Source organism: Seriola aureovittata, chromosome 20 (assembly GCF_021018895.1).
Source record: "Seriola aureovittata isolate HTS-2021-v1 ecotype China chromosome 20, ASM2101889v1, whole genome shotgun sequence".
Taxonomy (NCBI): Eukaryota; Metazoa; Chordata; class Actinopteri; order Carangiformes; family Carangidae; genus Seriola; species Seriola aureovittata.
This window is the reverse complement of record NC_079383.1, coordinates 8,041,582-8,053,833: the sequence shown is the minus strand read 5'-3', so window position 1 is coordinate 8,053,833 and position 12,252 is coordinate 8,041,582. Positions and strand designations below refer to the sequence as shown.

The 12,252-nt window shown below is 44.0% G+C and overlaps 1 protein-coding gene across 2 annotated transcripts in view; it reads right to left on the bottom strand.

Annotated features, from left to right (window-relative positions):
• The window catches only part of LOC130161306 (dual specificity calcium/calmodulin-dependent 3',5'-cyclic nucleotide phosphodiesterase 1A-like), a 187,337-nt gene that overhangs the window by 157,704 nt on the left and 17,381 nt on the right, over nt 1-12,252 (bottom strand). The window lies entirely within an intron of this gene.

The window sequence follows — 12,252 nt, the reverse complement described above, 5'->3', positions numbered from 1 at the left end:
TAAACTACAGAGAATATCTAACCTGCTGTGCAATGGGCTCATCCTCCCACAGATTTGCTTGTGTTCTATCCTAAGGTGGCAAAAATATTGTAGCGAGTGAGGGGGATTCCCCCAGTGAGTGACGTCAGGAGAGGGGACTCCTGTATGTAATTAATGATTTGGTGCAGCTGTGACTGATGGCAACACGGGAAGAGACAAACAGTGAAAAGACGGGCAGAGGGAGCATGACGGGAGTTGGAGCAACACGTGCGGTGGCGCGGCACTCTGGTAGGGAGGGTGTCGTTTGCAGTGATATAGAGCTGCCGGCGACGAAGACAAGCAGTCGGGGGGAAGCTGTTCCTGTGTTAGGAGGGGAGGCTCAGTGCCTCCTGTAGCCAAGCTAGGGCCCACCTTAGAGAGTGTTGTGCTGCTACTGCTCCCTGTGTGCTGCCTGGCGTCTTGTCTCCGTTCATCCGGCTGCCAACCGGTTCCTGTCTCACCGTCCAGCGAAGCCGTTTCCCTGGGGAGTTGGACGGCGGCACAAGCTCAGACCCCGGGGGAGGGTCTCGCCGAGTAGGCGAGTTAAGTCTATTTTATGAACTTTATTCTTATTTCCTTGTGTTGATCCTTTTTTGTGTATATGTATTGTGTGGTTGGCCATTTTTGTAGTTTTAATAGTGTGAACGGGGAGGGATGATTAAAGGGGAAGTGACGAGTCGTGGGCGGGGCAGTGTGCCTTACCTGTAGTGCCTCCTAGCGGAGGGTGTCAGCATGTCAAGTATTGCCTTATGCTAAAGCTTAGCTGTGTGGGGGTGGTTTGTCAGTATAACGTGCGGTGTTCAAAGGTGTGCCTCAAAAGCTAGTAAGACTAGCCCTGTGTGTAGTGTGGGTAATGTGTGCTTAGAGCAAGCCTTTTGTGTGATGTGGGTAAAGTAAAGGAAGCCGTGTTCCCTCATGACTGTCGCCTTGTCCAGCTGAAGCCCTCCACCCATTTTTATGAATTTCATGATACTGTATTAATAAAGATTGTTCCTTTTTTTTACACTATCCCTTCCCTCTGTGTGTTTATTCAAGGGTTCTGACATTTTTAGCACTTATTGCTGGAGTAAACCCACATTTATTACAATATGTTGTCAGTTTTATGAGCTATCTAACATCACAACATTATTTGTAAGCCCTGAAGTACTGTAATGGATGTGTTAGTTTCATTTCACTGAATTAATCAAATGTATTAAAGTAACTTTAACAGCTAGGTGATATTAGCTAGTATAGGGTCTGGCTTACTAGCTAGCTAAAATCAGGAGCAAAACAAACAAACAAAAAAAAACCACAAAATACTTACTTTTAACCTTCTTTGAGAGGTTTCTCTTGGAATCTCAGTGTCCACGTCACACAAATACATTTTTATATTGACCCGGTCTATGATGTGTCATAGCTGGAAATGCTTGTTTACGACCTAATGTTACCACCCTGCACCTCAAGCTCCCTCCTGTGAAGTCGCACGCTGTGAGAGTACTGTGCGCATGCTCTGCAGCGCAGATGAATTTGAATTTTTGACAGTTGGTGATGCAAAGCAAGAGTCGGATTACTTCAGCCAGTTAGGTGCTAAAAAATGGCAGTGCCATGCATGTCCGGATTGTTTGAATTTTGGGCGTTGGACCCCTAAATTTAGTTAATTTAAGCGGTACAGGATTGTCTGCCAATACACTGAACCCAAAAGACTGGGATGTGTATACAGAAGTGTTGGTGCAGTGGGGAAATCATCTTTATCCAGCAAAAATATTGGAAATATCAGGTAAGAAATTTCATTTATCATCCTTAACTAGAAATTTGTCCTATGAAAACGTAATGCGCAGCTGAACTAGTTAAAGAGAGTTAATTAGTGGTCACATCACAGCTAGTTGGCTTATGATAACTTTCAAACAGGTGCTATGAAAGCATTATTGACGTACACTAAAGGCTTAAAATTACAGCTTGTGATGTTTGTAATTTTAGCAATAGGTCAATAGCCTTCGATGACACAAACGTTATTGTTAGCTAAGTTAACATATCGCTATATCGCTAATGCATGAACGGCTGGTTGTCTGTAGCGTTATTAGTTTGCTAGATTCCTCATTCCCTACCTGGATTTTTGTTTCTTAAAATCTTAATGTTTGCTAAATACTTTCAATTCAAACCATGTCCTATATGTAAAATAATTCATTTGATGGTTTTTCTAAACTCGACTAGAAAAGAGAGAAGAGCTCATCAAGGGCACTGACACCAATGAGGAGTGTGGCAGAGGGAGGCGGAAAAAGAAACCCATCCACCATTCCTCCACCGAGGACGACTGTTAGATGCTGAAGAAAAAAAAGGTACCCTACTTTTTCATTTCATTGTAAAATGAAATATATTATTTTCTCTATGTTTTTTACCATGATTTATAGGTGGTATGCTTTTATCTAATCATAGTGGCCATGCATTTTCCACTTCTCCCTTAAGATTGAAAAGAAAGATGGAGTGCGGCCTGGACAAATAGAAAAATTACTAAAGCAAAGACAGCATTTGTGGTCAGTTTGACAAAAATGTCAAATGCCACTGTCCAGTTGGCTGGTCTGTCATACTTGCTGTAAACCATGGATTCTCAATGACTGCCTGTTGTTACACTCTTTTACAAAATGGATGTACATGAATTTCTTTCTTCTTCCACCTCTCTGTAAAGACTGAGAAAGGAGTGACTCATCAAGATGTTATTCCTAACAGCACCCCCATAGCTGTTCTAAAATCACTGTAAACCTGGCTTATTGCTCAAACAGAACACACACACACCCTTCCGAATCTAAGCCCAGCATATTAGCTTTTTATTGACTGTTGTCATGAATTCACATGAGAAGAACCTAGGAAATCATATAACAATTCTATTACTTTTAAGGAGATCTCAGTCACTCATTGTGCCAGCTGCAAACGTCTTCAGCAGTGTGTCAAAGAACTGGTGGAAGAGAGGCAGAGGTTGACTCTGCAGATGGATACAATTAATGGCAAGCTTGTCTTTGCAAACAACCAACTTATTATTTAGAGTACAGTAATTTGCCAGAATTTGTACCTATGGAAGCCCATTTCCGCCACTTAAAAAAAACAGTCATGTAGTATCTCACAATTATTACTTCATATCTCATATGACTTAACCATAATGACTTAACTATTTCATAATCATGACTCAGTATCTTTAGTAGCCTTCTGTCAAGATATTGTTGACTTGCTACGCAACAAAGGATTTTCAGCAAGAAAAATCATTGTGCAGGAAGAACAAAACTGATGTGAAAGAAAGCTGCCACAAGCTGTTTTTCCTGGGCAAAAGATTCTTCTTGCTTAATAACCTAGTGTGGCAAGCGGGGCTAAGAAGGGTGAATATTAAAAGGTAATTGAGTACTATACAACAATTCTAATCAACTACACAATCAGCTGATAAGAACGTTAGTACATTAGATAAAGTATCAGTTGCCAACAATGTCACTTCAGGAATTGCACCTGGAGAATTAAGTTAACCCTTTACACAATGACTAACCTGCACAAGTTCATTGCTGATGAGGGCTTGAGACTGGGTCCAGAATACAAATTCAATTTGTTTTTATTAGCAGTCTATTAATTTAACAATTTTCAGATAAAAATGTTTTACACACTCACACCATCATACACACGCACACATCCATCAGGCAATCCAAAAAATACACAAAGACGGAGCAAATAGCACAATTGGGTTAAATCAATTAAACACATAACTAAGCAAACCACACAAATGCAAACAAAAGAAAAACTGGCAAAGAAACAAAATTACTCAATAGTAATCTAAAACATATCAATCTACTAAACATGCAAAACAATTAAGCCAAAATACTAATAATAACTAACCCAAAAATAATCAAACAAACAAAAGAAAACATGCAAAGCAATTAAACCAAAATACTACTAATAACCAACCAAAAATAATCAAATCAACAAAAGAAAACATGCAAAACAACCCACACAAAGCAAAAGTAATTTCAAAAATGATTTACCCTCCGTAGGCTACATGCAATATTTAAAATCTTGAAAACACATATGTAACCAATTTTAGGAATATAAAAGTGTATTACAGTATATTAACAGTTCGGACTAATAACAAAACATAGGCCAGGATCAGAAGATACCAAAATACGAAAAGGAGCCACTGTACTGAGCAACAATAATGAGGCAGACACAGGTATAACCGTTGAGTAGCCACTCATATAATTATTTACAGAGAATGAAATAATTTGTTTGGCTTGCACAACATACAAAACAATAACCCAACTGTCAGGAAAATAAAAATAAGGTAGTGTGCACACTAAAATTGTCCGTTGGGGCCCTTGAACAAAATATGATTGTTGCAGGTTTATTTCTGTAGAGTCATAGCAGGTTCACCTGATTCCAAGATCCTTGTAATGTAATGTAAATGTGTAGTGTGTGTGTGTAAATGAGTGTGTACGTGGATCCTCTCGGTGCTGATCTTTCTTCAAGGTAGTTGGCTCGCCATCTATTACGGACGGAAGCTTGTCCCGATCCTCAGGCTTTTCCGTCCTCCTAAAAAAACCTGACCTATAGACAAGGTCACACAATTTACTCTCAACACCGTCCATTCTCAGATGCATCATTAGTGATATCAAATGTCAAAACGCACAATATTGCATCCAATTCTGACATAAATCCTCATCTCTATTCAAAATCTCAAATCTGTCTCAGTTGTACAACGTTCACTCTTAAGTGTATCATTTATGAGAACTAAACATTAAAGTGCTCACACATTCACCTGTTCATGTGAACAGTGCTTCAAAATTACTTAAGGTAAGTAACCATTAACCTTCAAAATATCATTTATCATAAACATATCAGAACCATGTGCAAATAACATAACAATACACATTCTGAGTTAAACCTAGAGGTATTAAAGAAGTGTGCTTAGTTTACTCTTACACTATAGGCCTATTCATGCGAGAGAATTGCACCCAAATTTACCCTCTAGTTACTTTAAACTCAACTGGACTAACATAAATGTCTTCAATAAATTGCATATTACAACATAAGTTGTTTTACATTCATCACATCATATCAAATTACTCTATTTTCTCTTTAAATTGGCATTAGCAAAATAAATATTTCCCCTTTGATTATATTCACATCAGCATAAAATAATAAACACATTATGCATATATTCAGAAATAGTACACCATTATTCACTTCAGTTTACTCACACAACCTTAATATCACCACTGCTTTCTTTCAACACATGGAAGAACAAGAGGAAAATAGCACCAGAGCAGCTAAAAGGCATGTTTCTCACCGTTGCTCTGTGTATTAAGGCGGCTCACGCCGATGTCAGACCTCGCAGCAGCCATCCCGATGGAAGTTAAGTTGTTAGCCTGTTAGGCAGAAAGCTAGCATTAGCATGGACGACGACGGTAAGCGTCAACAAGCTTTTTTTTCCATCCAATAATTGACTCGTCTTACCGACGTAACTTCTCTCCTTCGTGTAGTCACTCGACTTCGAACCTCCAGAGGGTAAGTGCTCCGACTCTCTCTTTCTCCTTTTCACAGGTAAACTCCGGGTTTTTCTCCTGTTTTCCTCTTCTTCTTAGCATGTAGGTGCCCTCGCTTCAGAAAAGAGCGGATGAACAACGCGCTTGCACTCCTTCTCTAATCCAACAGGCTGAGCGTAACCTGCGTAGCCTCTGATTGGCCGTGGAAGGCTAGGTACCCCCCACCTGGAGTTGCGTGAACTGAGTGGTGCATTCAAATACAATGGGACTTTTAACACTTTTAACACTTCAATGTAATCAAATAAAGAAAAAGAGAATAAACACTCTCTCTCTCCTTTTATTGTACTCATTTAACTGTCTGTGCTTCTTACACCTGGTTACACCCTCCCCTCCTGAACTTATGCACGTCCCTGTGCATAGTAGACAGTTAAAGGGTAATTATGCAAGGAGACCAGGTAGGCGGTTGAACAGGCTCTTCCCTTATGACTTCTTCCCAAGCTGTGGACAGTCCTTGAAAGAATGATTTCACTGCTGTGATCAAAGGATTTCCTAGCTCTGTATAATCAAGCCGTCATGGTGGTTGACGGTTTCTCTCAGATCTCCTGACAGAATCATTTGTATCTGTGTTCTCCTCTGTATCCATTGGGACTATTCCATCCTCTCCTTCCTTTTCACCTATCTCCTCTTTTCTTTCCTTAGGTTTTGCTCCTTTAAGACCATCATTCTCGTCAGACATTTCCGAATGAACTGAGAGTTGCTCTCTTCGGACGTCTGGATGATCATCCTCAGGTGAGTGCTTTTGAATCAAGGCTGTTTCTTCTGTTTGTTCATTTGGAGTAACTCTATCGGTAGGTAAGTATTCAGTACCACTCTGATGAGAATTAGACTCAATGAACACCAAAGGACCATCTGAAGTACTTTTGGACATATCAGGTAAGTTGTCAAAATCGGATTGGTTGTCAAGATCGGGTAGATTGTCAATATTAGGTGAATTGTCAACATCTGGTGGATTGTCATCATTTTGAGCGTTTACAGGACTCTCAACAGGACAAAGACCTGGAGGTTCTGTATGCTGGGTATCTTGGACATTGGTCATTGGCAGATCTGGGGGCACAAGACTCTGACTGACCGTGGGGACAGAGGAACTTAACCAAACAGGGATGAGTATATCATCTTCCTCATCTAAGGAACTCTCTTCCTCTACCACAGGGTTTGCACGGGTTCCTGGCCTACGTGGTACCGGTCTTTGTACAGGCTCACTGCTTTCCTCCATAGGTAGGTACCCACAAGGAAGCAACAGGTCCCTGTGTAGTGTCCTTAGGGGACCATCCCCATTTTCAGGTTGAACAGTGTATACTGGGAGAGTGCCCGCTCTTCTCACCACTACATGGACAGTGTGTTCCCATTTGTCTGAGATCTTATGTTTTCCTCGGATGCGAACATTCCTGACCAATACTCGATCTCCAGGTTCCAGGTCTGAGGCAATGACATGTTTGTCATACCTCGTTTTGTTCTTGTGAGCTATCTTTGCAGCCTTTTCCATAGCTATGTTGTAGCTCTCCTTGAGACGTGACTTGAGGTTTCGCACATACTCAGAGTGAGATGAATGTTGACCCTCTTGTACTGGCAACTTGAAAGCAAGATCAACTGGCAGGCGAGGTTGACGCCCGAACATAAGTTCATATGGGGTGAAGCCAGTCACATCATTCCTGGTGCAATTGTAGGCGTGGACCAGAGGTCTCACATGGTTACGCCAACAGCACTTATCTTGATTTTGGAGAGTGCCCAACATATCAAGCAGAGTACGATTAAATCGTTCCACAGGGTTGCCCCTAGGGTGGTATGGGGTTGTCCGAACCTTGTGGATACCAGCCACCTGGCAGAGTTCCCTGATTGTGCGGGACTCGAAATCTGGACCCTGATCACTATGTAACTTCTCTGGGATACCATAGTGTACCATAAAGTCCTCCCACAGACACTTCGCTACTGTGCGGGCCTTTTGATTGGGTGTTGGGATGGCAACCGCAAACTTAGTGAAGTGATCTGTGATCACTAGTATATCCTTGGTCCCGCTTTTGTCAGCCTCCAGGGACAAGTAGTCCATACAGAGGAGTTCAAGAGGTCGAGTGGTCCTAATGTTGACCAAGGGGGCTGCTCTTTCAGGTAGTGCTTTCCTCCGCACGCACCTGCCACACGTCCTCACTTTCCTTTCCACATCCATAACCATTTTCGGCCAATAGAATCTGGTCCTCACAAGGTCCAGTGTCCGGTCGACTCCCATGTGGCCCATATGGTCATGTAGGCTGGTGAGAACTGTGTCGCGGAGCTCAGCTGGAAGGACAAGCTGGTAAGATGTCTGGGACCCCACTTGGCGTCGCCTGAACAGGATGTCATTATGGAGCTCAAGACGATTGAGTTCTCGGAGGAGTGGAAGACCAGGAAGTTGAGTGCGCAAGGTGGGGGGTGGTGTATCCCCATGTTCAATCTGGGTGATAACATGTTTTATACTTTGGTCAGCTCTTTGCTTAGCTGCTATTTCTTTTTCAGATAGATGGGGGATGGTTGGAAGACCTCCAAACTGTTCTTCTTGTCCATAGCTGTCAGGAACAGCACTAGGAGACAAAGCGAGAGTCTCTACTAAAGCAATACGATCTGTATCTCCCTCTCTCTCATCATCAGGACAGACGCTGTAAGTGAGCTGTCTCTCGCAGATTGCTTTCACAACGGACTGATCTACCACATTGATGTTGCCTGGATCAGAGAGGTGATCTTGTGTGAACTGCTGTATGCGTTCTCTCTCTTTTTGTGATTTCAGGTCGTCTGCTAGCATCCCATGTGGTCTGTGTGATAATCCATCCGCATCTCCATTCTGCCTTCCTGGACGATAGAGGAGTTTGAAGGAGAATGTGGACAGCGCTGCTAGCCATCTATAGCTGGTCGCGTCAAGTTTGGCCGAGGTCAGGATGTAAGTCAGTGGATTCCTATCCGTTACAACGGTGAAGTGGTTGCCGTAAAGATAGTCACTAAACCTCTCCGTAACTGACCACTTGAGCGCCAGGAACTCCAGCTTGTGCGCTGGATAGCGGCTCTCGCTTCGTGACAGCCCCCTACTTGCATACCCTATGACTCTAAGCTGGCCTTCTTGCTCCTGATACAACACAGCCCCGAGCCCCGTGGTACTGGCGTCGGTGTGTAGTATATAGGGTCTCTGGGGGTCAGCAAAGGCTAAGACAGGGGCTGTAGTTAGGCTCTGAATGACTGTCTCGAAGGCTTGCTGGCAAACTGGCGTCCAGCGCCCCCTGAAGGGTTCTTTTGGGTCATAATATTGATTTGGTTTCTGTCTTGTGTCTGCCGGTTTCGCTTTTGATTTCTTGTAGCAAGGTGGGTAGCCAGAGGTTAAGTTATGGAGAGGCTTTACGATGCTGGAGTAGCCCTTAACGAATCTCCTATAGTACCCAGCGAAGCCGAGGAAGGATTTCAGTTCTCGTAGGGTCTGGGGGACAGGCCATGTCCTAAGAGCTGAAATCTTTTCAGGATCTGTCTCGACACCATTTCTGGAGACTACATGGCCCAGATAACGGACTGATGTCTGGAAGAAGACACATTTTTCTGGGGATAACTTCAACCCAAACTCTTTGAGACGAGTTAGCACTCTCATGAGTCTTTCTTCATGCTCCTCAAGGGTCCTGGAGAATACGATCACGTCATCAAGGAAGACCAAAGCATCTTTCAAATGCATATCCCCCATGCACCGTTCCATTAATCTTTGGAACGTGCTGGGGGCGTTTGTCACACCTTGAGGCATTCTGTTGAACTCCCAGAATCCGAGCGGGCATACGAAGGCTGTCTTCGGTTTGTCTGCTTCTTCAACCTCGATTTGGTAGTAACCTGACTTTAAGTCAAGAACAGAGAACCACTGTGAACCATTGAGGGCTGAGAATGTGTCCTCCAGCTTCGAAAGGTTGTAGGCATCTTTTATAGTCTGGAGGTTTAGACGTCTATAATCGATGCACAACCGGACTTGGCCATTCTTTTTCCGAACTACTACTATAGGTGACGCAAATGGCGACTCTGATTCCCTGATAACTCCCGCATCAAGAAGCTCTTGAATGTGCTTTCGAACAGCCTCAATGTCCTGCGGGTGGATTGGTCGGGCACGTAGTTTGAAAGGGCTTTCATCTGAGAGTTTTATGTGATGTCTCACCTTATCCGTCCGGCCAAAGTCCAGGTCATGATGCGCAAACACCTCAGGCATGTTGTCGAGCTGGTGAGTGATGCGTTGCCTCCATTCGAGTGGGATTGGGGAGTCACCAAAATTGAAATTTAAAGTGGGCTCTTGGGGTGACTGGGTCTCAGGGGATTTCTGTGGGGGTTCTGATTGATTAGCTATACTATGCTCTTTTAACAAAATGGTCTGATAAGCACTAATTTCTGCAATAGTGCACTTTGCAGGAATGACAATGTCATGGTCGGATTCGTTGCTTATGACGACTGGCAACTTATGTGGCCGTAGCTTTGGGAAATCAACGAGACCAGCTTTTACCAACAGGCCACCTGGCAAAGGGGACGACGATGGATACTCAATGACGACGGATTTCTCATCCTGAAGACCACTGACAAGGGCAATTCCCTCCACCACCACAGTTTCACCGGCTGGAATGACTTGAGGCGTCTTGCCTTGCATCTTCACTACACCCTGGTAGTTGTTGCTTGCCTGCTTCCGTCTTATCTCAATGACTCTGAAAACTGCCTTATAACCATGTGGGAGGGGCTGGCGATTGGTTAAGTCAGTCTCTGAGTAAATGTCAAACAGTAACTCTATGGTGTTTGTGCCTATGAGCATGAGAGATTGTGAAGTGTCAGGGACAACTAAAGCAAGTGTGCTTACATCTACTGGAACCCCTATGAAGTCTTTTGGAAAGGTTATGGTCATTTCTATATAGCCAAAATAAGGCACTAGCTGGCCATTTGCACCTTCCACTTCTAAGAGGTCATGAAGTGGCTTAATCTTCTGCTCTGAGAGGTGCTGCTTGTAAAATGACTCAGGTACGGTGGTAACTTGTGAGCCTGAGTCAAGAAGACAGTTGACCTCTTCACCTTTCACAGTCACTTGGGCTGTGCTCTTGATGCCAACCAGCCGTTTGGGGAGTCGGAATGGTTGGTTCTGCTCTGAATGTTGTAGGCCGGAACATGTTTGAGCTCTACTGTTCTTTGCCGATGTGTTGGCTTTGTTCATCTTAACAGGAGTTTTGTCTTCATTGTTTACGTCTGGGGGACGCTGTTGACTCTCTTCAGCCCCTGTTTGTCCCACAACAGGAACTGTTAGTCGTTTAAAGGTAAGTTTGAACTATTTTGTGCTTCCCACTGGTGCTGTTTTTCCTCTAACTGCTTCTTCTTTTCTGCCACTAGGCGGGGGTTGGCAGGGTCGGTGCAGCATGGAGCGATGTGCCCATCTTCGCCGCAGTTAAAACAGTACCATGGCTTAGGTTTATATGTCTGTTTCTTTTTGGTCTGTCGTTGCACACCTGTATCTGTGTCGTCCTGCTTCGGCATCCTGTTCTGAGGCTTCCCTGCAGGTCCCTTGCTGTTAGCCCCTTCTGTCTTTTTCTGCGACATAAATGTGGTTAGTTGGCTTTGCAGACCTGCCACCTGCTTTCTCAAATCCTCAATAGCACTGATACTGCTCCCATCCTTCTCCTCTGGTTCACAAACATATGCACCCTGGGACTGCAACTGAGCTCTTTGCTTTGTGGTGCCCATATGTTTTTTCATGCGACTGGTTTTTGCTTGCTGTCGATCTTCCTGGGAGCGAATTATTAGCAAAAGGTCTGAAAATTGGGGTGGGCTGCTCTTCTTTTGCTCCAGTTGCAGGGCGTTGAGCAAGGTGTTATCCCAACACCCCCTGCAGAACTGCTTAAGGAGATGTTTGTCTACCTCTTCATGTGTAACCCCTCCTCTTTTTGTGGCTCGGTTTAAGGCTAACTGGAGCCGATGAAGGTAAGTGGATGGTTTCTCACCTGGGTCTTGGAGGGTGTTCATGAATTGAGCGAAAAGCTCCTCCCCATCTTCCACAGCACCAAAGGCGGAGTCTAGGAGCTGTAGGTAGGCTGCCGGCGGTGACTCAGGCCGTAAACCTTTAACTACATCAGCTGCTGGTGGGAGCAAGCTCTCATGGATCTTTCTGGATATTTGCAGGGGGGACAGGCTAGGATCATTTTGAAGTAACTCGATGTGTGTGCGCCATGTGTCATAATCGGTTTCATGATTAGGTCTGGGAGTCTTTCCAGAGAAGGAGCGGAGCCTCACCTGGGATTGCATATGTGGAACAGAGTCCTGCCTCCGTACGATATGCTCAACCACGACCTTCTGAATGTCAGGTGGGTTCATGTCACTTAATGAAAGGGACAGTGCTCTTTCCATTAGTGAGGGGGGAAGGGTCAGTGGCACCTTGATTGCTTGGTGGGACATCTGAAAAAGAGGTGTGAAGTTGTGGCTCTTTAGGAGCGGGTGAGGATAAGACAGTGGTCTCTACATGTGTGGGAGAGGAATCTTCAGTTGTGGGTTGCATGGTCTCAACATCTTCCCCGATCTGAGTCATCATCTCTTTCAACACCTCACCATAGTCTTTACCACTCAGTTTGGCTAGTTGCTTGAGTTCAGTTAAGTATGTCTTAGTAACATTACTTCCAACTTTGGTAGTGTACACGCTACTGAGCGTCTTCACCTCATAGACAACAGTGGA